The 27,120-nt window shown below is 44.3% G+C and overlaps 2 long non-coding RNA genes across 2 annotated transcripts; both read left to right on the top strand.

Moving 5' to 3' along the window:
- The first annotated feature begins 2,929 nt into the window (after positions 1 to 2,929).
- LOC138481616 (uncharacterized) lies at positions 2,930 to 4,009 on the top strand. The gene is made up of 4 exons (XR_011274286.1): positions 2,930 to 3,051; positions 3,161 to 3,261; positions 3,394 to 3,511; positions 3,884 to 4,009. It is a non-coding gene; the product is annotated as an uncharacterized lncRNA (long non-coding RNA).
- Positions 4,010 to 23,963: 19,954 nt separating this feature from the next.
- LOC138481615 (uncharacterized) lies at positions 23,964 to 24,947 on the top strand. Its single transcript, XR_011274285.1, has 3 exons — positions 23,964 to 24,199; positions 24,332 to 24,449; positions 24,822 to 24,947. It is a non-coding gene; the product is annotated as an uncharacterized lncRNA (long non-coding RNA).
- Positions 24,948 to 27,120: the final 2,173 nt, after the last annotated feature.

The raw sequence follows: 27,120 nt of genomic DNA, 5'->3' as shown, positions 1-27,120 counted from the left end.
TTCTCACCTTCAAAGGGCTAAAGAACAATACAAGAAAGGAGCAGATCAACATCGGAAGGAAGCCCCTCAATATCAAGTAGGGGATCAAGTCTGGTTATCCACCAAATATCTACCTCTAAAAGGGCCACGCACATTCAACCCAAGATACCTTGGTCCCTATTCCATCACTACCATAGTAAACCCAGTAGCGGTCAAGTTGGACTTGCCCCCGCACATGAAGATACATCCGGTCTTCCACGTCTCTCTATTAAAACCCGTGCAACCTCAAACCCGACTAACTAAATCTCCAAAACCTATCCTAGTTGATGGAGAACTCGAGTTTGAAGTCAAAAGCATTCTGGACTCCAAGATCTCCAAATCTAAACTATTTTACCTAATTGACTGGAAAGGCTACGGCCCCCAAGAGAGATCCTGGGAACCTGCTGAATATGTCCACGCTCCTCGCCTAATCAAAAGATTTCACCGAACATTTCCTGACAAGCCAAAACCCCCGGAGAAGCCCGGTTTGGGAGGGGCCTTGAGGGGGGGTACTGTCATGATCTCTGCTTCCAAAAGGTCAGGGTTTTCCCAACTCCCTTGGAAGCAGATCCATAACCCAGGATCCGAGTGCCAACCAGTCCCAATTGGGACCTTTTGGACCCAGTCCTGGCGCCAGTGGCACCAGGCTCATAAATATGCCCAGTCCCAGCGCTGGAAGCGCCGGGCTCATAATGCTTGGGTGGACTTACCTGCAGCAGACCATGCTGCTTACTTGTCTGCCAGTTGAGCCTCTGATCCTCTTCTGTTTGGAACTACTTTTCCTGTTGGGTGGGGCAGGAGCCACTCCCTAGATTCAGAACACTGGAACTCTTCTGGAAAGCAGGAACTCTTTTCTTACCTAGGCGTGGCTGTGGAAGGAGACACCTAAGCACTACAGGAGGCTATTTAAACCACACCCGATGGATGAATCTTGCTTTGCGTTATTCTGCATCCTCTGCAGCAGAACGCTCATCGTGTCTTCTGCATCTGATCCTGGGCCTAAGGAAAAAGGCTTACCATCCTGAATCCAGTCTTCAGCAACACCTATAAAGACAAGAAAGAACAGGTTAGCATTACGGTCTTCAGTGACAGCTCTTCACTTACCTGGTCCATCGGCTGTCACCAACGCCTCGCGCTGCATTCCGGCATCTGAAAGACAAAGGCTTACCTACTCTTCGTGCGCTCTGGAGGTCTTCACACTGCATTCCGGCATCTGAAAGACAAAAGCTTACCAACTCTTCACACGCTCCGGAGGCCTTTGGCGCTGCATCCCGCATCTGAAAGACAAAACAAGGTGCGTTTAAAGACATTGGGGAACTTTAATACTCACGTGCCATTACTCCTTTCCACATCTAACCCAGTGGGTATTCCGGCACCCTGCTGCCGCTCCGAACTTGTACCTGCAAAATAAAAAGACAGTTAGAGCGCATCGTGAAGCAGGCAACAAGCGCTTACTTACGTGCTTCCAGGCGCTTCTATTCATCACACGGGCTCCATCTTCAACTCACTTCAGCCCGTCATCCGCCATCGCCGGAACCCTGCAAAACAAGAAACATCATTACTAAAGACTTTAAAGACATTAGAATTACTCGAAACTTACCGTTCGTGCAGTGAACGACGGACAGCGGTCCTCTGAGGTCAAGAGGCCTGCTCCCCTTATCCAGTGAAGAAACTGGTTACAGCACCCTGCCCCGAGGCAGATGGAGAGCACGGCTTTCACTTACCTAAGGTGAGAGCGTTAACCTTTGGGGTTCTACAGGAGAAGAGAAAGGGAAGAAGAGAGAGACATTCAATAACCCAGTTCCTTAATCCCATATTTTCTATCTGCAGACATCTTACCCTTCAAGTCAGACATACAGTGCACAGAGGTCCAGCCCAAAGAGCCAGCTGTGTGTTACACATCACCTTTGCAGATACGGTATACGCCCAGTCAAGACCGGCGCCTCTACGGGAATCAGGTGAGCGTTACAATACACCAGCTAGACACACTTAACCCACAAGGGCTCAATGAGGAATTTTCCCTGAGGTGCTTTATCTGAATTTAATAGACCCCTGGCTCTTTCGTAGAGAAATGGTGTCCCCACTATGTAGTGTAAAAAGATACCTTTTTCTTTTTCTTTTTTCATCTGCCCCCGCTGGTTTATACTACTTGGGGTAGAGGACATCTTAATTAATTCTCGTCCTATTCAAAACTATTTACTGGATTTTTTTCACCACAATTCCCCCGTATTTCTTCCTCTAGTTAATTAATTGTACTTATGTAATAGTTAAAATTTCTACCTGAATAGACATATCAAATGTCATTAGCCGTTACCAACAGTGGAATAACTGTTAAAGTCTAATCAGTCCGGGACATGTTGACCGGCCCACTGTTCATAAGCTCAAGCTCTGAAGTATGGTGTGGGTTCGATCTACAGCATATTGGCATCCGTTTCTTTTCTGAGGTGTTTTCCACTTGGGTGCGAGTTCGCTTTCCAGACATACACATTCAATCTGAACCAAACCATGGAAATTGAAATGTTGTTCCATCAGGGGGATCCTTACTGTGGCCACAGTGTGTAGTGCGCACGCTTATTTACCATAGTCAATTCACATAACTAACCCTTTTCTTTGGTTTAGACCAACATGAAGGACTTAACATTTTACATTCCTTACTTTACACAATATTGTGTTTTACGGGTCCTTAAATTGTTCTACATTAATGAGCAGACATTGTCTATATGCTGCAGCAGTCACTTTTTCCATTCTACAAAGTACATTCCAAAATGGCGCTCCCATTTGCACCAGTCTAAGAGCCACTTTTTGTATTATGTGCTCACTTAGGTTGTCTTCTATGTTTACCACGCACACGCTTAGTCCTAGATGGGCTACTGTCTGTGTCAAGGATTGTCAGGGTTACCAGTAGACCCACCTCAGCCAGCACGGGGGATGCATCCTCCTGCTCGGAGGCGCTCGCATTCGAGAAGCGGTCATCCGCTATTGCGGCTGTTTTTCTACACGTGTCCAAGTATCCCTTTGGATTCCATTACAGAGGTGAATATAATATGTGTTTACAGATTGTCAACTCAGTGCAGACACAGACCCCGCAGTTCCGCCTTGTGGAACTGATTGAGCTCTCTTATCTCTCTATTTCTCCATACAGAACAATCTGTCCTGTTTGCGAAATAACCTGGGACACTTTAAGATCACCGTGCTAGCGGAGTACACACTCGTTTTCTCCCGTCAGATTTTACGACTTTAGAGGTAAGCCGTGACTTTATAATTGGCCCTGCTTTTTAGCGCTAACTATATAAAAATCATACTATTGTGTTGACCTCTTATGTGGGAAGTTAATATTTTATCTTTAGAATCGCTTTGTTCTTGTTTGACCCGTAGGCACTATGCACTTTTGAAAAGAGCAGTTCTCCTTCACTGACCGGCGGAAAGAATTGGAACAAACGGTTTTACCATGCTTTGAGTGGAAATTTACACTTGACCTTGGTTTAAACTTAAGGTACGCCACTATTTGAACTTCTTGAATATAATTAATGGAGGCTGATGTAACTGATGGACATGCCATTATTTGCATTATTTGAATGGCTTTGATATATGTAATGGAGGCCGTTGTCACTGATAGGCAACCGTTAGCAACTCTTTTTGATTACTTCTGTAGTAATTAATGTACACTCTCTGGCGCACTGATCCCGGGTGGGACCCCTCTAACTGGGATGACTCGGATTAAGATCCTTTATAGATGTCTTTGAACTGCACCCAATTGGATAGGCCATTACATGTAATGTTTTTGTGAGATCAATAATAATTACTTTGTTTAATTTCTAATATATGAACATGTTGTGTATTGAAACAGCTCTTTATGTTTATTTAGGTTCCGCAGTCCAAATCAACTAGGCTCAAGAAGAAGGGATATGTGTCCCGAAACGCGTCAGCCATAAATTGTATACATGGACTATCATTGCTTATTGTTTTCATGGCATTTTTTAGACAGTCATTTTGGCTTTTTGCACACTAAGGCTTTATGGTTAACTAATTGTGACTATAATTAAAACCACCTTTTGGTGCCTTTATGAAATCATTGAATGTTTATCTTTATTATCGATCTAATTTGAAAACTATTGTTTAACTATTACTAATGCTTTTGAAAGTTTGTTGAACCATCCTTTGATGGATTTATGATAGAGTGCAGGGGACGGGAGGGGTCCTACTTTTGGATCCTCGTTTTTCCTCTACATATACTGTTGCAGTGATCCTGTGCCAGGTTCACGTTTCCTCCCCCGCACCTCAAAAAAGTATTGATATCACTTTACACCATTGATTAAATTAATTTCTAAATATACAATATTAGGCAGTGCTTCTACTGATCCACCCTTTTTCTCGCCACAAGGCCTCACCACACTCCTACATTACTCATGAATACCACACTCCCTTACCCCTGGTTCTTATCCCTGGCAAGGGGTGTATTCATGTCTGCGTGTTCAGCTGCGCTCCTCCGTCACAGGGTCCCAATAATGGCCTGCACTCTCCTAGAGCAGACAGGAATTCTGTAAAAACGGCTCCTGTGCTTGTGACTGGTCGCTGTAGGTTGTTGCAGCCCCTTCAGAGAAGCGACCTGGAAGCCTCTGTTGTTGCAGGGGTCGCTGGGATCACATCAGGATCACCAAATGTAGGAAAGTCCCCTAGATGCTAACACCAGAAAAAATGCAACCCACTAGGGAAAAAGGCCCAATACACCTCTTGCAAGGATAACAAGGTTTATTTCCATACAAAAGGAAAACACGCCACATGCATTTTTGACCACTAGTTTTAAAAAAGCCTGCATCCTCCCTCTCCTCAAAAAACCCTTGCTTGACCCTTCCATTCCTCCCAACTTCTGCCCAATACATACTCTCCCCTTTCCACTAAAGATTCTAGAAAGAGCAGCCAATCGACAAATCCAAAGCTACCTGGAAGCAAATCACATCCTGGGGATGCACCAGTCAGGGTTCCGACCGGGCCACGGGACGGTATCAGCGTTGCTGGATCTAAAAATGCAGATCAATTAGATCAGGGACAACAGAAATCCGGTACTTTTGTGGCTCCTAGACTTGTCGGCTGCTTTCATCTTGGTGGACCACAAAATCCTTGCTCTTCACCACTCCTCTGCCGTGAATTTTTCCCTGCAGGCAACAACCTGGATTGACTCCTTCTTAATGGATAGAGTATTCCAGGTATTTGCAGAGAACGCCAGCGCCCCCCCCAACTCTGTACAACATTTTTACAAAACACTGTTCGACCTTCTAGATTCAATTTGCATCCTGTATACAAACTATGCCAATGACACACAGATTTGACTCCCCTTCTCCGGCAATTACTTACAAGACTGTGCCACTCTAAACTCTGTTTACTCCACCATCCAGGCTTGGATAGCCACACACCGTCTCTGTTTAAATGACGACAAGACTGAGATCCTGCTGGTGGTTACCCCGTTGATGATCAAGAAGCTTGATCATTAATACTCCTTCTTTAACATTGATGGCATCATGATGCCAGCTTCGCCATCTGTGCAAACGCTAGGAGTATACCTGGATGGCAGTCTTTCCCTCACAAGGCAAGTTAACGCCATTGCCTCCTCAGCCGCCTACTCAACAAAATGATCAATGAAGGAAGACCCTTCCTCTCCCCGGCTAGCTGCCTCACTATAGCCAGGGCTACAATAGGATCAAAACGCAACTACTGCAAGGCCCTATTCGCGGGCACTTCTGGATACAACATCAGAAAGATGCAGGTTATACAAAACAATGCATTAAGACCAGCATTGCACATCCCTAAATTCGAGTACATCACAGCGGCAAGCAAAAAAGCCCTTTGGCTCCCTACTCTTCTAAACGCTCTCTATCACCCACATATGCATTTCCAATGATACCCCTCCTTACATAGCCAAAATATTTTCCAAAACTGTCTCCTCTAGACTGATGAGGGCTGCCTACGCTCATTGCCTCACCCAGCCTAAAACCAAATGGGCTAAAGTGGGAGGCTCCAGCTTCCCCTCCATTGCTGCCAAACACTGGAACCTACTCTCCTCCTGCCATGAGAGCTGAGCACTCCTACTGGTCCTTTTGCAAATTGCTTAAAACACTGCTTTTGACCTAACTGTCCTTTGCCTTTTGGTCGCCCAGACATATGGGCTTGTTCAGGGGTCTGCAGCCATCTTGTGCACAAGGTAGGCCTCGTTTTGGAGCACAATGCTCATGGAGAGCTTTTTGTTTCCATAATAGCAGAGCTCACTGCCATCATTCCATCTGATCGTCCCCCATTCAATGATCAGCGTGAGCGTGTTTGGGGGGCATTTCCTTGTTCATGTTTGGCCATAGGTTATGTACTTTGACTATCTTCCAACATGGCTGCCCAAGGATTGTCCCTTTCAGCACTACCTGATGCAGACTGATGCTGCTGTGTGAATGGCCAGTGCTCCATCTAAGCAGCCAACCCTGAAGCAGGCAGGCAAACGCCGGCCTCCCTCATCAAAGACCCACTCCTAAGGCTCCTGACTGTGCCTGTCCAGGCCTGGCAGGACTAGATGGCAGCCCCCTCTTCCTCCACTGCGCAGATCATCTTGACTAAGCCACCTGGACTTGGGGGCTGACTGTAACCCCTCACGCCTGGCCCACCAGAACTTGAGGCAACCCTGCAGATTGACTTGTGAGTAGGCTGCTCCCCTAACATCAATGTCCAGTGACTTTCCATCTGCAGCCACTTTCGTTTTTTTGTTGTGCCAAGCAAGCCTCTCCCTGCCACCCCTCTCCCCACTCCTCTCCCACCATGTGTCTCTTGCACTTATTTTGCTCTGTTCGTCTTACCCTACCCCCACCCGTATCCCTCTCCCCTTCTTCATGCGTAGCTCATGCCTTATTGAATGGACCGTGAGGCACGTACAATAATTGATGTCATATGTTGTAACAGTTTATATTCCTCCTGTCTTCTGTTGTACCACTAAACGCATAGCACTTGCCCATTCTGAATGTTCCAATGCCTATTAAGAATGTCTAATGTTTTTTTTGTTGTTTGTTTAACTACTCACCCTCCATACATTGGAGCGCTTTGAAACGCTTATTAAGTGTATAGGTGATATACAAATGGCCAATAAATAAATAAATAAATGGGCTTGAACCACTTTGCAAAAACATTGACATCTGCCCCACCTGGAATCCACAACGATTGCACATGTCTTTTATCTCCGATTGCAACTGCTCATGTAACAGCGCATGGATGCCGCCGGGCTTAGAGCGCTTTATACATGTAAAAATAAATACATAAATAAATGACTGTACTCCATAAAACCTACCACTCTTATTAGCTTACATAGCATAGCACGTCGATACTAGATAAAGGACTGTACGCCATAAACCCTACCACTCTTATTAGCTTACATAGCATAGCACGTCGATACTAGATAAAGGACTGTACGCCATAAACCCTACCACTCTTATTAGCTTACATAGCATAGCATGTCGATACTAGATAAATGACTGTACTCCATAAACCCTACCACTCTTATTAGCTTACATAGCATAGCACGTCGATACTAGATAAAGGACTGTACGCCATAAACCCTACCACTCTTATTAGCTTACATAGCATAGCACGTCGATACTAGATAAAGGACTGTACGCCATAAACCCTACCACTCTTATTATCTTACATAGCATAGCATGTCGATACTAGATAAATGACTGTACTCCATAAACCCTACCACTCTTATTAGCTTACATAGCATAGCACGTCGATACTAGATAAAGGACTGTACGCCATAAACCCTACCACTCTTATTAGCTTACATAGCATAGCACGTCGATACTAGATAAAGGACTGTACGCCATAAACCCTACCACTCTTATTAGCTTACATAGCATAGCATGTCGATACTAGATAAATGACTGTACTCCATAAACCCTACCACTCTTATTAGCTTACATAGCATAGCACGTCGATACTAGATAAAGGACTGTACGCCATAAACCCTACCACTCTTATTAGCTTACATAGCATAGCACGTCGATACTAGATAAATGACTGTACTCCATAAACCCTACCACTCTTATTAGCTTACATAGCATAGCACGTCGATACTAGATAAAGGACTGTACGCCATAAACCCTACCACTCTTATTAGCTTACATAGCATAGCACGTCGATACTAGATAAAGGACTGTACGCCATAAACCCTACCACTCTTATTAGCTTACATAGCATAGCACGTCGATACTAGATAAAGGACTGTACGCCATAAACCCTACCACTCTTATTAGCTTACATAGCATAGCACGTCGATACTAGATAAAGGACTGTACGCCATAAAACCCTACCACTCTTATTAGCTTACATAGCATAGCACGTCGATACTAGATAAAGGACTGTACGCCATAAAACCCTACCACTCTTATTAGCTTACATAGCATAGCACGTCGATACTAGATAAAGGACTGTACGCCATAAAACCCTACCACTCTTATTAGCTTACATAGCATAGCACGTCGATACTAGATAAATGACTGTACTCCATAAACCCTACCACTCTTATTAGCTTACATAGCATAGCACGTCGATTCTAGATAAAGGACTGTACTCCATAAACCCTACCACTCTTATTAGCTTACATAGCATAGCACATCCATACTAGATAAATGACTGTACTCCATAAACCCTACCACTCTTATTAGCTTAAATAGCATAGCACATCCATACTAGATAAATTACTGTACTCCATAAACCCTACCACTCTTATTAGCTTACATAGCATAGCACGTTGATACTAGATAAAGGACTGTACTCCATAAACCCTACCACTCTTATTAGCTTACATAGCATAGCACGTCGATTCTAGATAAAGGACTGTACTCCATAAACCCTACCACTCTTATTAGCTTACATAGCATAGCATGTCGATACTAGATAAAGGACTGTACTCCATAAACCCTACCACTCTTATTAGCTTACATAGCATAGCACATCCATACTAGATACATGACTGTACTCCATAAACCCTACCACTCTTATTAGCTTACATAGCATAGCATGTCGATACTAGATAAATGAGTGTACTCCATAAACCCTACCATTCTTATTGACTTACGTAGCATAGCACATCAATACTAGATAAATGACTGTACTCCATAAACCCTACCATTCTTATTAGCTTACATAGCATAGCACATCCATACTAGATAAATGACTGTACTCCATAAACCCTACCACTCTTATTAGCTTACATAGCATAGCATGTCGATACTAGATAAATGAGTGTACTCCATAAACCCTACCATTCTTATTAGCTTACATAGCATAGCACATCCATACTAGATAAATGACTGTACTCCATAAACCCTACCACTCTTATTAGCTTACATAGCATAGCATGTCGATACTAGATAAATGAGTGTACTCCATAAACCCTACCATTCTTATTAGCTTACATAGCATAGCACATCCATACTAGATAAATGACTGTACTCCATAAACCCTACCACTCTTATTAGCTTACATAGCATAGCATGTCGATACTAGATAAATGAGTGTACTCCATAAACCCTACCATTCTTATTGACTTACGTAGCATAGCACATCAATACTAGATAAATGACTGTACTCCATAAACCCTACCACTCTTATTAGCTTACATAGCCTGTCGATACTAGATAAATGAGTGTACTCCATAAACCCTACCATTCTTATTAACTTACATAGCATAGCACATCAATACTAGATAAATGACTGTACTCCATAAACCCTACCACTCTTATTAGCTTACATAGCATAGCATGTCGATACTAGATAAATGAGTGTACTCCATAAACCCTACCATTCTTATTAGCTTACATAGCATAGCACATCCATACTAGATAAATGACTGTACTCCATAAACCCTACCACTCTTATTAGCTTACATAGCATAGAACATCCATACTAGATAAATGACTGTACTCCATAAACCCTACCACTCTTATTAGCTTACATAGCATAGCATGTCGATACTAGATAAATGAGTGTACTCCATAAACCCTACCATTCTTATTAGCTTACATAGCATAGCACATCCATACTAGATAAATGACTGTACTCCATAAACCCTACCACTCTTATTAGCTTACATAGCATAGCATGTCGATACTAGATAAATGAGTGTACTCCATAAACCCTACCATTCTTATTAGCTTACATAGCATAGCACATCCATACTAGATAAATGACTGTACTCCATAAACCCTACCACTCTTATTAGCTTACATAGCATAGCATGTCGATACTAGATAAATGAGTGTACTCCATAAACCCTACCATTCTTATTGACTTACGTAGCATAGCACATCAATACTAGATAAATGACTGTACTCCATAAACCCTACCACTCTTATTAGCTTACATAGCCTGTCGATACTAGATAAATGAGTGTACTCCATAAACCCTACCATTCTTATTAACTTACATAGCATAGCACATCAATACTAGATAAATGACTGTACTCCATAAACCCTACCACTCTTATTAGCTTACATAGCATAGCATGTCGATACTAGATAAATGAGTGTACTCCATAAACCCTACCATTCTTATTAACTTACAAAGCATAGCACATCCATACTAGATAAATGACTGTACTCCATAAACCCTACCACTCTTATTAGCTTACATAGCATAGCATGTCGATACTAGATAAATGAGTGTACTCCATAAACCCTACCATTCTTATTAGCTTACATAGCATAACACATCCATACTAGATAAATGACTGTACTCCATAAACCCTACCACTCTTATTAGCTTACATAGCATAGCATGTCGATACTAGATAAATGAGTGTACTCCATAAACCCTACCATTCTTATTAGCTTACATAGCATAGCACATCCATACTAGATAAATGACTGTACTCCATAAACCCTACCATTCTTATTGACTTACGTAGCATAGCACATCAATACTAGATAAATGACTGTACTCCATAAACCCTACCACTCTTATTAGCTTACATAGCCTGTCGATACTAGATAAATGAGTGTACTCCATAAACCCTACCATTCTTATTAACTTACATAGCATAGCACATCAATACTAGATAAATGACTGTACTCCATAAAACCCTACCACTTTTATTGACTTACGTAGCATAGCACATCAATACTAGATAAATGACTGTACTCCATAAACCCTACCACTCTTATTAGCTTACATAGCATAGCACATCCATACTAGATAAATGACTGTACTCCATAAACCCTACCACTCTTATTAGCTTACATAGCATAGCATGTCGACACTAGATAAATGAGTGTACTCCATAAACCCTACCATTCTTATTAACTTACATAGCATAGCATGTCGATACTAGATAAATGACTGTACTCCATAAACCCTACCACTTTTATTGACTTACGTAGCATAGCACATCAATACTAGATAAATTACTGTACTCCATAAAACCTACCACTCTTATTACCTTACATAGCATAGCACGTTGATACTAGTTAAATGACTGTACTCCATAAAACCTACCACTCTTATTAGCTTACATAGCATAGCACATCAATACTAGATAAATGACTGTACTCCATAAAACCCTACCACTCTTATTAGCTTACATAGCATAGCACATCCATACTAGATAAATGACTGTACGTCATAAAACCCTACCACTCTTATTATCTTACGTAGCATAGCACGTGACTGTACTCCATAAAACCCTACCACTCTTATTAGCTTATGTAGCATAGCACGTCGATACTAGCCAGCTGCTAAGCAGTTTTCCAATCATTGCTGTGTCCCGATTGTTAGGTGGTTCTCACTGCTGTGTCTCAAATGTGGGAATGTCTTCCCCAATTATCAGGTATCTCAAATCTGGGAGTTTTCTGCCTGCTGCTGTGTCTCAAATGTGGGTGTGTTTCTCCTGCAGCAATGTATGCCGGTTGTGAGGGGCTCCATGCTGCTCCTGTTCTTCGAGCCGAGTTGTTCTTCCCTTAGCTGCTCTATTCCACTTCTGGGTGTTTTTTAGCTGCTGCTGTGTCTCAAATGTGGGTGTTTTTCCCCTGCAGCACTGTCTGCCGGTTGTGAGGGGTCTCCATACTGCTCCTGTGCTTCGAGTCGAGGTGTTATTCCCTGAGCTGCTCTATTCTACTTCTGGGTGTTTCTCCAGCTGCTGTTTTAACCAATCCTAGGTGTTGTTCCCTCTAGCACTGTTTCTCCCGGAGTAACCCGTGGCGGTGGTGGCTGCGTCACACCAGGGTGCGCTAACGGGGAGGGGATATGGGTGACACTTGGTCGCAACACTGGCAGTACAGAAGGTGTTGCACGGACGGAGTAACCCTGCTGGGAACCGCACTTCTGCATACACCGTGGGGGTGGTGATTGCTGCACAACAGAATGTACAACAAGGGAGGAGATATGGACCACAGTGGGTGAGAACAGCGGGGGTAGGAAAGGGTACTGCCACTAACCAACCCTACTAAAAAAACATCCTTCTGCATACACCTCTCAAACTCTGAACTGAACACAACCATACCTCTATAGCACCACAAACCGCACACACTTCACAACACCACATCAATGAAACAAACCCCACATAGCCTCGCCCAACAGCACATGGCAGCGACGAACCGAAAAATACACCTACGCTCATTGACCGGTGTCAACCGAACTGAAGCAGCCAACAGTACATCACAGCTCTCCTGCTCTTTTTCCTGCTCAGTCCTACTAACGCCCTCCTTGCATTACAGACCCGCCAGAGCGCCAAGAGACCACGCAGGTGGCAACAGTGAACAGAATAAGAACCTTTAAAATAACATAACATAACATACACCTTAGTAGTCAATCCTTACCCTGCCTAGCCCGTACCCTCTGTGTCCCCCCTCTCCATGTTTTTCTAAGTATACCCTTTGTAGCCAATCCTTATCCTGCCTAACCCGTACCCTCTGTGTCCCCTCTCTCCATGTCTTTCCAAGTATACTCTTGGTAGCTAATCCTTGTTTGTTTGTTTGTTTCTTTATTTTAAAGGCGCACCGGACCCAGGAGTATCAGGGCGCGAAGATAAGAATGCTTTAGGCTTACAAGTTACAAGGTTACACAATCACAAAAGCGTGCAGATCAATGACAAAAGCGTACAGATCAATGACAAAAACGTGCATATCAATGACAAAAACGTGCAGATCAATGACAAAAGCGTACAGATCAATGACAAAAACGTGCAGATCAATGACAAAAGCGTACAGATCAATGACAAAAACATACAGATCAATGACAAAGACCTTAGTGTCGCATTTGATTTGGTGAATCACCACCTTCTCATCAAGGCGCTTAGGGAGAATGTTGGTTGCTCGGAGGGAGCCATTGACTGGCTCCTGTTCTTTCTTTCCAACCTCCAAGCGAGAGTCCACTGGGGTAGCAGTTTCTCTGACACATGTGACCTCCTATTCGGAGTGCCTCAAGGGGCTAGCCTATCAACAATGCTGTTTAACATATATATGCGCACATTGTGCAGCCTACTGGTGAAAGCCGGAGTGTCGTTTACAAATTACGCAGACGACACCCAACTCATATTGGAGTTGGGGGGTAGGAATCATGCCACGGACAGTGAAGTAATCACTAGGGTTTATAAGATAATAGACGACTGGATGCAGGCAAACTGGATGTGCCTGAACGACTCAAAAACCAAACTGATGCTGTTTGGCTCCAGTCGTCAGCTGGAAAAACTGGGGGCAGAGTACAACTCATTCTAAATTAAGAATGCCACTATTCAGGTGGTCCCCAAGGTGAAGACTCTGGGTATGATGGTCAACTCTGTGGTTGACTCTCATGCCCAGACCAGTTTCCTCCAAAAAACACAGCGTACTATCTCAGGCTTATGAAAGCCATCAAGCCACTGCTTAATGAGGGAAACAGGACTACGATAGCCAGAGCCATTATCCTCTCACGGCTCGACTACGGGAATGCCCTGCTTTTGGGGGCCTCATCCAAGGATCTATCCAGCTGTCAGGTGATCCAGAACAACGCGGTTAGGTTAGTGAAAAATCTGAAGAGGAAAGACCATGTTACTGAAGAGAGACTTTTGCCCTCATTACACGTCAGGCGTTAAGGGTTTAACGGTGCCATCGGCGCCGTTAACCCTTAACGCCTGATTCACACTTTAACGCCTGCTTTTTGAAGGCGTTAAAGTCCAAGGCGCTAAGCAACCTTGGTGCTAATTATGTCGATACTAGATAAATGAGTGTACTCCATAAACCCTACCATTCTTATTGACTTACGTAGCATAGCACATCAATACTAGATAAATGACTGTACTCCATAAACCCTACCACTCTTATTAGCTTACATAGCCTGTCGATACTAGATAAATGAGTGTACTCCATAAACCCTACCATTCTTATTAACTTACATAGCATAGCACATCAATACTAGATAAATGACTGTACTCCATAAACCCTACCACTCTTATTAGCTTACATAGCATAGCATGTCGATACTAGATAAATGAGTGTACTCCATAAACCCTACCATTCTTATTAGCTTACATAGCATAGCACATCCATACTAGATAAATGACTGTACTCCATAAACCCTACCACTCTTATTAGCTTACATAGCATAGCACATCCATACTAGATAAATGACTGTACTCCATAAACCCTACCACTCTTATTAGCTTACATAGCATAGCACGTCGATACTAGATAAATGAGTGTACTCCATAAACCCTACCATTCTTATTAGCTTACATAGCATAGCACATCCATACTAGATAAATGACTGTACTCCATAAACCCTACCACTCTTATTAGCTTACATAGCATAGCATGTCGATACTAGATAAATGAGTGTACTCCATAAACCCTACCATTCTTATTAGCTTACATAGCATAGCACATCCATACTAGATAAATGACTGTACTCCATAAACCCTACCACTCTTATTAGCTTACATAGCATAGCATGTCGATACTAGATAAATGAGTGTACTCCATAAACCCTACCATTCTTATTAGCTTACATAGCATAGCACATCCATACTAGATAAATGACTGTACTCCATAAACCCTACCACTCTTATTAGCTTACATAGCATAGCATGTCGATACTAGATAAATGAGTGTACTCCATAAACCCTACCATTCTTATTGACTTACGTAGCATAGCACATCAATACTAGATAAATGACTGTACTCCATAAACCCTACCACTCTTATTAGCTTACATAGCCTGTCGATACTAGATAAATGAGTGTACTCCATAAACCCTACCATTCTTATTAACTTACATAGCATAGCACATCAATACTAGATAAATGACTGTTTAAATCAAGGTCAAGTGTAAATTTCCACTCAAAGTATGGTAAAACCGTTTGTTCCAATTCTTTCCGCCGGTCAGTGAAGGACATCAGGTGCAAGAACACGAAATCTCCAACATTTCATGGAACACCACCACACGGTGGCCCAGATCAAGTTTCAAGTCTTGGAGGTCGTCAAGAAGCCACATAGAGGGGGAGACTACCAATCCATCCTCTCCCGTAGGGAGAAATTTTGGATACATGTCATGATCTCTGCTTCCAAAAGGTCAGGGTTTTCCCAACTCCCTTGGAAGCAGATCCATAACCCAGGTTCCGAGTGCCAACCAGTCCCAATTGGGACCTTTTGGACCCAGTCCTGGCGCCAGTGGCACCAGGCTCATAAATATGCCCAGTCCCAGCGCTGGAAGCGCCGGGCTCATAATGCTTGGGTGGACTTACCTGCAGCAGACCATGCTGCTTACTTGTCTGCCAGTTGAGCCTCTGATCCTCTTCTGTTTGGAACTACTTTTCCTGTTGGGTGGGGCAGGAGCCACTCCCTAGATTCAGAACACTGGAACTCTTCTGGAAAGCAGGAACTCTTTTCTTACCTAGGCGTGGCTGTGGAAGGAGACACCTAAGCACTACAGGAGGCTATTTAAACCACACCCGATGGATGAATCTTGCTTTGCATTATTCTGCATCCTCTGCAGCAGAACGCTCATCGTGTCTTCTGCATCTGATCCTGGGCCTAAGGAAAAAGGCTTACCATCCTGAATCCAGTCTTCAGCAACACCTATAAAGACAAGAAAGAACAGGTTAGCATTACGGTCTTCAGTGACAGCTCTTCACTTACCTGGTCCATCGGCTGTCACCAACGCCTCGCGCTGCATTCCGGCATCTGAAAGACAAAGGCTTACCTACTCTTCGTGCGCTCCGGAGGTCTTCCCACTGCATTCCGGCATCTGAAAGACAAAAGCTTACCAACTCTTCGCACGCTCCGGAGGCCTTCGGCGCTGCATCCCGCATCTGAAAGACAAAACAAGGTGCGTTTAAAGACATTGGGGAACTTTAATACTCACGTGCCATTACTCCTTTCCACATCTAACCCAGTGGGTATTCCGGCACCCTGCTGCCGCTCCGAACTTGTACCTGCAAAATAAAAAGACAGTTAGAGCGCATCGTGAAGCAGGCAACAAGCGCTTACTTACGTGCTTCCAGGCGCTTCTATTCATCACACGGGCTCCATCTTCAACTCACTTCAGCCCGTCATCCGCCATCGCTGGAACCCTGCAAAACAAGAAACATCATTACTAAAGACTTTAAAGACATTAGAATTACTCGAAACTTACCGTTCGTGCAGTGAACGACGGACAGCGGTCCTCTGAGGTCAAGAGGCCTGCTCCCCTTATCCAGTGAAGAAACTGGTTACAGCACCCTGCCCCGAGGCAGATGGAGAGCACGGCATTCACTTACCTAAGGTGAGAGCGTTAACCTTTGGGGTTCTACAGGAGAAGAGAAAGGGAAGAAGAGAGAGACATTCAATAACCCAGTTCCTTAATCCCATATTTTCTATCTGCAGACATCTTACCCTTCAAGTCAGACATACAGTGCACAGAGGTCCAGCCCAAAGAGCCAGCCGTGTGTTACACATCACCTTTGCAGATACGGTATACACCCAGTCAAGACCGGCGCCTCTACGGGAATCAGGTGAGCGTTACAGAACGCAAAGCCTACCACAAAACTCCCGTCCAGGCGCTATGGAAACCTCGGATACCGACCAGCTAGCCCAGTTACTTGGGGAACTAAGAGCAGAAGTGCATGCAGCCCGTCAGGAAACGAACGCTCTAAGAAGGGAACTGATTATTTCCAAAGAGCGAACAGATGATCTCACTAGACAATTGCTACAGTCACAAGCCGGACAGACCCCTTTACCCGCATCTGGGGGAAATCTTCCTTCTACATCCTCTATGAATCCAGTGCAGATCAACCTACCTGGGAATGTACCTCTGGCTCCGCCCGAACGATTTTCTGGTGACCCAAAGAGATTTGCAGTATTTATCAATCAGTGCCGGTTGCATTTCGTATGCCGGCCAGCAGCCTTTCCAACTGATCAAGCTAAAGTAGCTTTCGTGCTTTCGTACCTTAGTGGCAATGCGGCAGACTGGTCGATCCCTCTAGTAAATCAAGATGATCCGGTCCTCCATGATTTTCAAGCTTTTCAGCTCAGTATGGAAAAACTGTTCGCAAGACATTCACAGGGGCAGGCCTTGGAAAATGAGCTTCTTTCGTTGCGACAAGGTAATCAAGACCTTTTGGCTTATATTGCGTCTTTCAACAGACTGATAGTTGAAACTCAATGGCCTGAGGACAAAAGGATTACGCTGTTTTATAGAGGTCTACGTGGAGAGCTCAAAGATGTGTTAGCCCAAGTAGTGAATCCCCCACAAGATTGTTCGGACTATATAGACTTAGTCGTTCAAATAGATCACAGACTGCAGAACAGGAAGGCCGATCGTTCCAAGTTTGATGCTTGAGTATTTTCCAAACCGCCAACTCCTTCCAAAGGAGTAGACTCCGGGGAACCCATGCAAATAGGGGGTCTGAAAGGTCCTCTACACAAAAGGAGCGGGAAAGGAGAAAACAGTTGCATTTATGCCTCTATTGCGGAAACTCAGGGCACTTTCTTCGAGACTGTCCGGTGAAACCTGCCAAGAAGGCAGTAGGAGCTGCAGTTCCCAAAGTTACAAACTCTGAGCAGGGAAACGACCTCGCCCGACAAGAATAGAGGTCCTCTTGCCGAGCGTGAAAACCAGTTCCGTGACCTCGCATTTCGTGTCACCTATGGTCCTCATTAGCCCTGATAATCCGGATCGATTACATGCAATTGAAGCTTACGTCGACAGCGGTGCCATCGGCAATTATGTGGATCATGAAATGGTTTTGAGGATGAATCTAACTCTTTGTCCCAAGGCTGTAAAGGACGTCATTACTACGGTGGATGGTACGGAGATAGCCTCCGGGCCAGTAACGCATATCACTCAAGAGGTGACGCTAGTAAGTCAAGATGGACACCATGAGAAGATCGTGTTCGATGTGATCAAGGCCCCTCAGTTTCAGATTATTCTAGGAATACCTTGGTTAGAGAAACACAATCCTCTGATCGATTGGCGAGCAAGAACGGTCCAGTTTCCAGAATGTGTCTCTACTTGTCACCCTCCACCTGGTGTTGCACTGGCAGCAATTTCTTCAGAGACTCCCCAGTTACCTCCCGAATACCTAGAATACCAAGATGTTTTCCGGAAGGATCAGGCTAACTCTCTACCTCCTCATAGGTCTTATGACTGCCAGATAGACCTGATACCTGGATCTACTCCTCCTTGTAGTAGAATGTATGCCCTCACCGAGCCTGAGAACCTTCACCTTCGACAATACCTGGATCAATACCTGGCAAATGGGTTTATTCGTCCTTCCAAGTCCCCTGCTTCTTCAGCTTTGTTCTTCGTTCCAAAAAAGGAAAGAGACCTTAGAACTTGTATAGATTATCGCTCCCTGAACCAGATCACCGTTAAGAATAGATATCCGTTACCTTTGATCCCTGAACTCCTGGACCAAGTCAGAAAAGCATGCATATATACAAAGCTGGATCTTAGAGGAGCTTACCACTTGGTACGAGTAAAAGAGGGCGATGAATGGAAGACGGCCTTCCGCACCAAGTATGGGCTATTTGAATATCAGGCCATGCCCTTCGGACTTTGCAATGCCCCGGCCGCCTTTCAATATTTTATGAACGATGTCCTCAGAGAGCTCATAGATGTGTGTGTTGTTGTTTACATTGACGACATCCTCGTTTATTCTTCATCGGAATCTGAACATCGGAAACACGTGAAAATGGTCCTCGAAAGATTGCGTCAACACAAACTTTTCGCTAAGTTGGAAAAATGTGTTTTCAACGTGACTGAAGTTGAATTCTTGGGATTCATATTATCACCTGGCGGAGTGCGTATGGATTCAAAGAAGGTCGATGCAGTTCTCAAATGGCCATCACCATCCTCCGTAAAAGGTGTGCAAAGCATGTTAGGCTTCGCTAACTTTTACCGCAGGTTTATCCCCGAATTCTCTCTAATAGTCCAGCCCATCACTGCCTTGTTAAAGAAAAACAAACGTTTTGAATGGTCTACCGAGGCGGAACAAGCTTTCCAGGATTTGAAGACTAAATTTATCTCTGCACCAATCTTAAAACACCCTCGCCCCGAACTCCCCTACATCGTGGAAACTGATGCTTCAAGCCTTGCCATGGGGGCAGTTCTATCACAAAAGGGCCCGGTAACCAATCAGTTGCATCCCGTGGCATTTTGGTCCCGCAAATTCTCGCCTCCTGAAATCAATTACACGATTACTGACAAGGAACTTCTGGCTATCAAGTCTGCCTTTAAGGCTTGGCGGCATTATCTGCTGGGGGCCCAACACACCGTTACTGTGATTACGGATCACCGAAACCTGCAATATTTGAAAACCGCAAAAGCCCAATCCTCTAGACAACTCAGTTGGGCATTATTCTTTGCCGAGTTTGACTTCATAATTACCTATCGACCTGGTACAAAGAACGGTAAAGCTGATGCCCTTTCTCGGATGGGAGTGGAAGAACACTTGATCAACCCTAAACCCGTACCAATCATTCCCGAACAAAGAATTCTGGGTGTAATCGCCACAGAATCCATAGAGGAAGTTAAGGATAAGGCCAGGCAACTGGTAACTCCAGCAGACATACAGAATTGGCATCTGCAGGGAAAGGACTTTGCAGTAAAGGACAACTTATTGTATTTCCAAGAACGATTATACCTACCCAGCACAGATTTACAGAAAAAAGTAATCTCTTGTTATCACGATTCTTTAATGGAAGGACATCCCGGTATGGCCAAGACCTCAGAAAAGATCAAGCGCTACTTCTGGTGGCCGTCTTGGAAAAAAGATATCAGAGACTTTATAATGTCCTGTGGAGTATGCGCCCAAAACAAGAGTCAAAAGGAAAGACCAGCAGGCCTCTTACGCCCTATTGACATCCCACCTCGCCCTTGGCATACGCTTTCTATGGACTTCATCACCGATCTACCTCCATGCTCCGGATACAATACGATTCTAGTAATCGTGGACTTATTCTCCAAGATGGCGCATTTCATTCCGCTCAAAGGCTTGCCAACAGCAGCAACTCTGGCCCGAGAATTTCTCGAAAACATCGTCCGACTGCACGGTTTTCCTTCGGTTCTAATTTCGGATCGAGGTAGTCAATTTATTTCTCATTTTTGGCGAAGTTGCTGTCGGTCGGCTCAAATTGATGTGAGACTATCGACCAGTCACCACCCTCAGATCGACGGACAAACCGAGAGGACCAATCAAACTCTGGAACAGTATTTACGCTGCATGCTGCAACAAACTGAAAAAACTTGGAAAGACATCCTTTGGATAGCCGAATATGCCTACAATAACTCTGTCCATTCGGGAACTGGGAAAACCCCGTTTTTTCTTTTGTACGGCAGTCACCCTCGAACCTCGGAGTTGGATCCCCTCCAAGATCTTGAAACACCAGCAGTAGACTACCTGCATTCTACAATCACCCAAGCCTTTAAGGAAGCTGTTTCTCACCTTCAAAGGGCTAAAGAACAATACAAGAAAGGAGCAGATCAACATCGGAAGGAAGCCCCTCAATATCAAGTAGGGATCAAGTCTGGTTATCCACCAAATATCTACCTCTAAAAGGGCCACGCACATTCAACCCAAGATACCTTGGTCCCTATTCCATCACTACCATAGTAAACCCAGTAGCGGTCAAGTTGGACTTGCCCCTACACATGAAGATACATCCGGTCTTCCACGTCTCTCTATTAAAACCCGTGCAACCTCAAACCCGACTAACTAATCTCCAAAACCTATCCTAGTTGATGGAGAACTCGAGTTTGAAGTCAAAAGCATTCTGGACTCCAAGATCTCCAAATCTAAACTATTTTACCTAATTGACTGGAAAGGCTACGGCCCCCAAGAGAGATCCTGGGAACCTGCTGAATATGTCCACGCTCCTCGCCTAATCAAAAGATTTCACCGAACATTTCCTGACAAGCCAAAACCCCCGGAGAAGCCCGGTTTGGGAGGGGCCTTGAGGGGGGGTACTGTCATGATCTCTGCTTCCAAAAGGTCAGGGTTTTCCCAACTCCCTTGGAAGCAGATCCATAACCCAGGATCCGAGTGCCAACCAGTCCCAATTGGGACCTTTTGGACCCAGTCCTGGCGCCAGTGGCACCAGGCTCATAAATATGCCCAGTCCCAGCACTGGAAGCGCCGGGCTCATAATGCTTGGGTGGACTTACCTGCAGCAGACCATGCTGCTTACTTGTCTGCCAGTTGAGCCTCTGATCCTCTTCTGTTTGGAACTACTTTTCCTGTTGGGTGGGGCAGGAGCCACTCCCTAGATTCAGAACACTGGAACTCTTCTGGAAAGCAGGAACTCTTTTCTTACCTAGGCGTGGCTGTGGAAGGAGACACCTAAGCACTACAGGAGGCTATTTAAACCACACCCGATGGATGAATCTTGCTTTGCGTTATTCTGCATCCTCTGCAGCAGAACGCTCATCGTGTCTTCTGCATCTGATCCTGGGCCTAAGGAAAAAGGCTTACCATCCTGAATCCAGTCTTCAGCAACACCTATAAAGACAAGAAAGAACAGGTTAGCATTACGGTCTTCAGTGACAGCTCTTCACTTACCTGGTCCATCGGCTGTCACCAACGCCTCGCGCTGCATTCCGGCATCTGAAAGACAAAGGCTTACCTACTCTTCGTGCGCTCTGGAGGTCTTCACACTGCATTCCGGCATCTGAAAGACAAAAGCTTACCAACTCTTCACACGCTCCGGAGGCCTTCGGCGCTGCATCCCGCATCTGAAAGACAAAACAAGGTGCGTTTAAAGACATTGGGGAACTTTAATACTCACGTGCCATTACTCCTTTCCACATCTAACCCAGTGGGTATTCCGGCACCCTGCTGCCGCTCCGAACTTGTACCTGCAAAATAAAAAGACAGTTAGAGCGCATCGTGAAGCAGGCAACAAGCGCTTACTTACGTGCTTCCAGGCGCTTCTATTCATCACACGGGCTCCATCTTCAACTCACTTCAGCCCGTCATCCGCCATCGCCGGTACCCTGCAAAACAAGAAACATCATTACTAAAGACTTTAAAGACATTAGAATTACTCGAAACTTACCGTTCGTGCAGTGAACGACGGACAGCGGTCCTCTGGGGTCAAGAGGCCTGCTCCCCTTATCCAGTGAAGAAACTGGTTACAGCACCCTGCCCCGAGGCAGATGGAGAGCACGGCTTTCACTTACCTAAGGTGAGAGCGTTAACCTTTGGGGTTCTACAGGAGAAGAGAAAGGGAAGAAGAGAGAGACATTCAATAACCCAGTTCCTTAATCCCATATTTTCTATCTGCAGACATCTTACCCTTCAAGTCAGACATACAGTGCACAGAGGTCCAGCCCAAAGAGCCAGCTGTGTGTTACACATCACCTTTGCAGATACGGTATACGCCCAGTCAAGACCGGCGCCTCTACGGGAATCAGGTGAGCGTTACAATACACCAGCTAGACACACTTAACCCACAAGGGCTCAATGAGGAATTTTCCCTGAGGTGCTTTATCTGAATTTAATAGACCCCTGGCTCTTTCGTAGAGAAATGGTGTCCCCACTATGTAGTGTAAAAAGATACCTTTTTCTTTTTCTTTTTCTTTTTTCATCTGCCCCCGCTGGTTTATACTACTTGGGGTAGAGGACATCTTAATTAATTCTCTTCCTATTCAAAACTATTTACTGGATTTTTTTCACCACAATTCCCCCGTATTTCTTCCTCTAGTTAATTAATTGTACTTATGTAATAGTTAAAATTTCTACCTGAATAGACATATCAAATGTCATTAGCCGTTACCAACAGTGGAATAACTGTTAAAGTCTAATCAGTCCGGGACATGTTGACCGGCCCACTGTTCATAAGCTCAAGCTCTGAAGTATGGTGTGGGTTCTATCTACAGCATATTGGCATCCGTTTCTTTTCTGAGGTGTTTTCCACTTGGGTGCGAGTTCGCTTTCCAGACATACACATTCAATCTGAACCAAACCATGGAAATTGAAATGTTGTTCCATCAGGGGGATCCTTACTGTGGCCACAGTGTGTAGTGCGCACGCTTATTTACCATAGTCAATTCACATAACTAACCCTTTTCTTTGGTTTAGACCAACATGAAGGACTTAACATTTTACATTCCTTACTTTACACAATATTGTGTTTTACGGGTCCTTAAATTGTTCTACATTAATGAGCAGACATTGTCTATATGCTGCAGCAGTCACTTTTTCCATTCTACAAAGTACATTCCAAAATGGCGCTCCCATTTGCACCAGTCTAAGAGCCACTTTTTGTATTATGTGCTCACTTAGGATGTCTTCTATGTTTACCACGCACACGCTTAGTCCTAGATGGGCTACTGTCTGTGTCAAGGATTGTCAGGGTTACCAGTAGACCCACCTCAGCCAGCACGGGGGATGCATCCTCCTGCTCGGAGGCGCTCGCATTCGAGAAGCGTTCATCCGCTATTGGGGCTGTTTTTCTACACGTGTCCAAGTATCCCTTTGGATTCCATTACAGAGGTGAATATAATATGTGTTTACAGATTGTCAACTCAGTGCAGACACAGACCCCGCAGTTCCGCCTTGTGGAACTGATTGAGCTCTCTTATCTCTCTATTTCTCCATACAGAACAATCTGTCCTGTTTGCGAAATAACCTGGGACACTTTAAGATCACCGTGCTAGCGGAGTACACACTCGTTTTCTCCCGTCAGATTTTACGACTTTAGAGGTAAGCCGTGACTTTATAATTGGCCCTGCTTTTTAGCGCTAACTATATAAAAACCATACTATTGTGTTGACCTCTTATGTGGGAAGTTAATATTTTATCTTTAGAATCGCTTTGTTCTTGTTTGACCCGTAGGCACTATGCACTTTTGAAAAGAGCAGTTCTCCTTCACTGACCGGCGGAAAGAATTGGAACAAACGGTTTTACCATGCTTTGAGTGGAAATTTACACTTGACCTTGGTTTAAACTTAAGGTACGCCACTATTTGAACTTCTTGAATATAATTAATGGAGGCTGATGTAACTGATGGACATGCCATTATTTGCATTATTTGAATGGCTTTGATATATGTAATGGAGGCCGTTGTCACTGATAGGCAACCGTTAGCAACTCTTTTTGATTACTTCTGTAGTAATTAATGTACACTCTCTGGCGCACTGATCCCGGGTGGGACCCCTCTAACTGGGATGACTCGGATTAAGATCCTTTATAGATGTCTTTGAACTGCACCCAATTGGATAGGCCATTACATGTAATGTTTTTGTGAGATCAATAATAATTACTTTGTTTAATTTCTAATATATGAACATGTTGTGTATTGAAACAGCTCTTTATGTTTATTTAGGTTCCGCAGTCCAAATCAACTAGGCTCAAGAAGAAGGGATATGTGTCCCGAAACGCGTCAGCCATAAATTGTATACATGGACTATCATTGCTTATTGTTTTCATGGCATTTTTTAGACAGTCATTTTGGCTTTTTGCACACTAAGGCTTTATGGTTAACTAATTGTGACTATAATTAAAACCACCTTTTGGTGCCTTTATGAAATCATTGAATGTTTATCTTTATTATCGATCTAATTTGAAAACTATTGTTTAACTATTACTAATGCTTTTGAAAGTTTGTTGAACCATTCTTTGATGGATTTATGATAGAGTGCAGGGGACGGGAGGGGTCCTACTTTTGGATCCTCGTTTTTCCTCTACATATACTGTTGCAGTGATTCTGTGCCAGGTTCACGTTTCCTCCCCCGCACCTCAAAAAAGTATTGATATCACTTTACACCATTGATTAAATTAATTTCTAAATATACAATATTAGGCAGTGCTTCTACTGATCCACCCTTTTTCTCGCCACAAGGCCTCACCACACTCCTACATTACTCATGAATACCACACTCCCTTACCCCTGGTTCTTATCCCTGGCAAGGGGTGTATTCATGTCTGCGTGTTCAGCTGCGCTCCTCCGTCACAGGGTCCCAATAATGGCCTGCACTCTCCTAGAGCAGACAGGAATTCTGTAAAAACGGCTCCTGTGCTTGTGACTGGTCGCTGTAGGTTGTTGCAGCCCCTTCAGAGAAGCGACCTGGAAGCCTCTGTTGTTGCAGGGGTCGCTGGGATCACATCAGGATCACCAAATGTAGGAAAGTCCCCTAGATGCTAACACCAGAAAAAATGCAACCCACTAGGGAAAAAGGCCCAATACACCTCTTGCAAGGATAACAAGGTTTATTTCCATACAAAAGGAAAACACGCCACATGCATTTTTGACCACTAGTTTTAAAAAAGCCTGCATCCTCCCTCTCCTCAAAAAACCCTTGCTTGACCCTTCCATTCCTCCCAACTTCTGCCCAATACATACTCTCCCCTTTCCACTAAAGATTCTAGAAAGAGCAGCCAATCGACAAATCCAAAGCTACCTGGAAGCAAATCACATCCTGGGGATGCACCAGTCAGGGTTCCGACCGGGCCACGGGACGGTATCAGCGTTGCTGGATCTAAAAATGCAGATCAATTAGATCAGGGACAACAGAAATCCGGTACTTTTGTGGCTCCTAGACTTGTCGGCTGCTTTCATCTTGGTGGACCACAAAATCCTTGCTCTTCACCACTCCTCTGCCGTGAATTTTTCCCTGCAGGCAACAACCTGGATTGACTCCTTCTTAATGGATAGAGTATTCCAGGTATTTGCAGAGAACGCCAGCGCCCCCCCCAACTCTGTACAACATTTTTACAAAACACTGTTCGACCTTCTAGATTCAATTTGCATCCTGTATACAAACTATGCCAATGACACACAGATTTGACTCCCCTTCTCCGGCAATTACTTACAAGACTGTGCCACTCTAAACTCTGTTTACTCCACCATCCAGGCTTGGATAGCCACACACCGTCTCTGTTTAAATGACGACAAGACTGAGATCCTGCTGGTGGTTACCCCGTTGATGATCAAGAAGCTTGATCATTAATACTCCTTCTTTAACATTGATGGCATCATGATGCCAGCTTCGCCATCTGTGCAAACGCTAGGAGTATACCTGGATGGCAGTCTTTCCCTCACAAGGCAAGTTAACGCCATTGCCTCCTCAGCCGCCTACTCAACAAAATGATCAATGAAGGAAGACCCTTCCTCTCCCCGGCTAGCTGCCTCACTATAGCCAGGGCTACAATAGGATCAAAACGCAACTACTGCAAGGCCCTATTCGCGGGCACTTCTGGATACAACATCAGAAAGATGCAGGTTATACAAAACAATGCATTAAGACCAGCATTGCACATCCCTAAATTCGAGTACATCACAGCGGCAAGCAAAAAAGCCCTTTGGCTCCCTACTCTTCTAAACGCTCTCTATCACCCACATATGCATTTCCAATGATACCCCTCCTTACATAGCCAAAATATTTTCCAAAACTGTCTCCTCTAGACTGATGAGGGCTGCCTACGCTCATTGCCTCACCCAGCCTAAAACCAAATGGGCTAAAGTGGGAGGCTCCAGCTTCCCCTCCATTGCTGCCAAACACTGGAACCTACTCTCCTCCTGCCATGAGAGCTGAGCACTCCTACTGGTCCTTTTGCAAATTGCTTAAAACACTGCTTTTGACCTAACTGTCCTTTGCCTTTTGGTCGCCCAGACATATGGGCTT

The sequence above is a fragment of the Ambystoma mexicanum genome, chromosome 5p (assembly GCF_040938575.1).
Source record: "Ambystoma mexicanum isolate Mex_15411 chromosome 5p, UKY_AmexF1_1, whole genome shotgun sequence".
Classification (NCBI taxonomy): domain Eukaryota; kingdom Metazoa; phylum Chordata; class Amphibia; order Caudata; family Ambystomatidae; genus Ambystoma; species Ambystoma mexicanum.
This window is presented reverse-complemented; position numbering and strand designations above follow the sequence as displayed.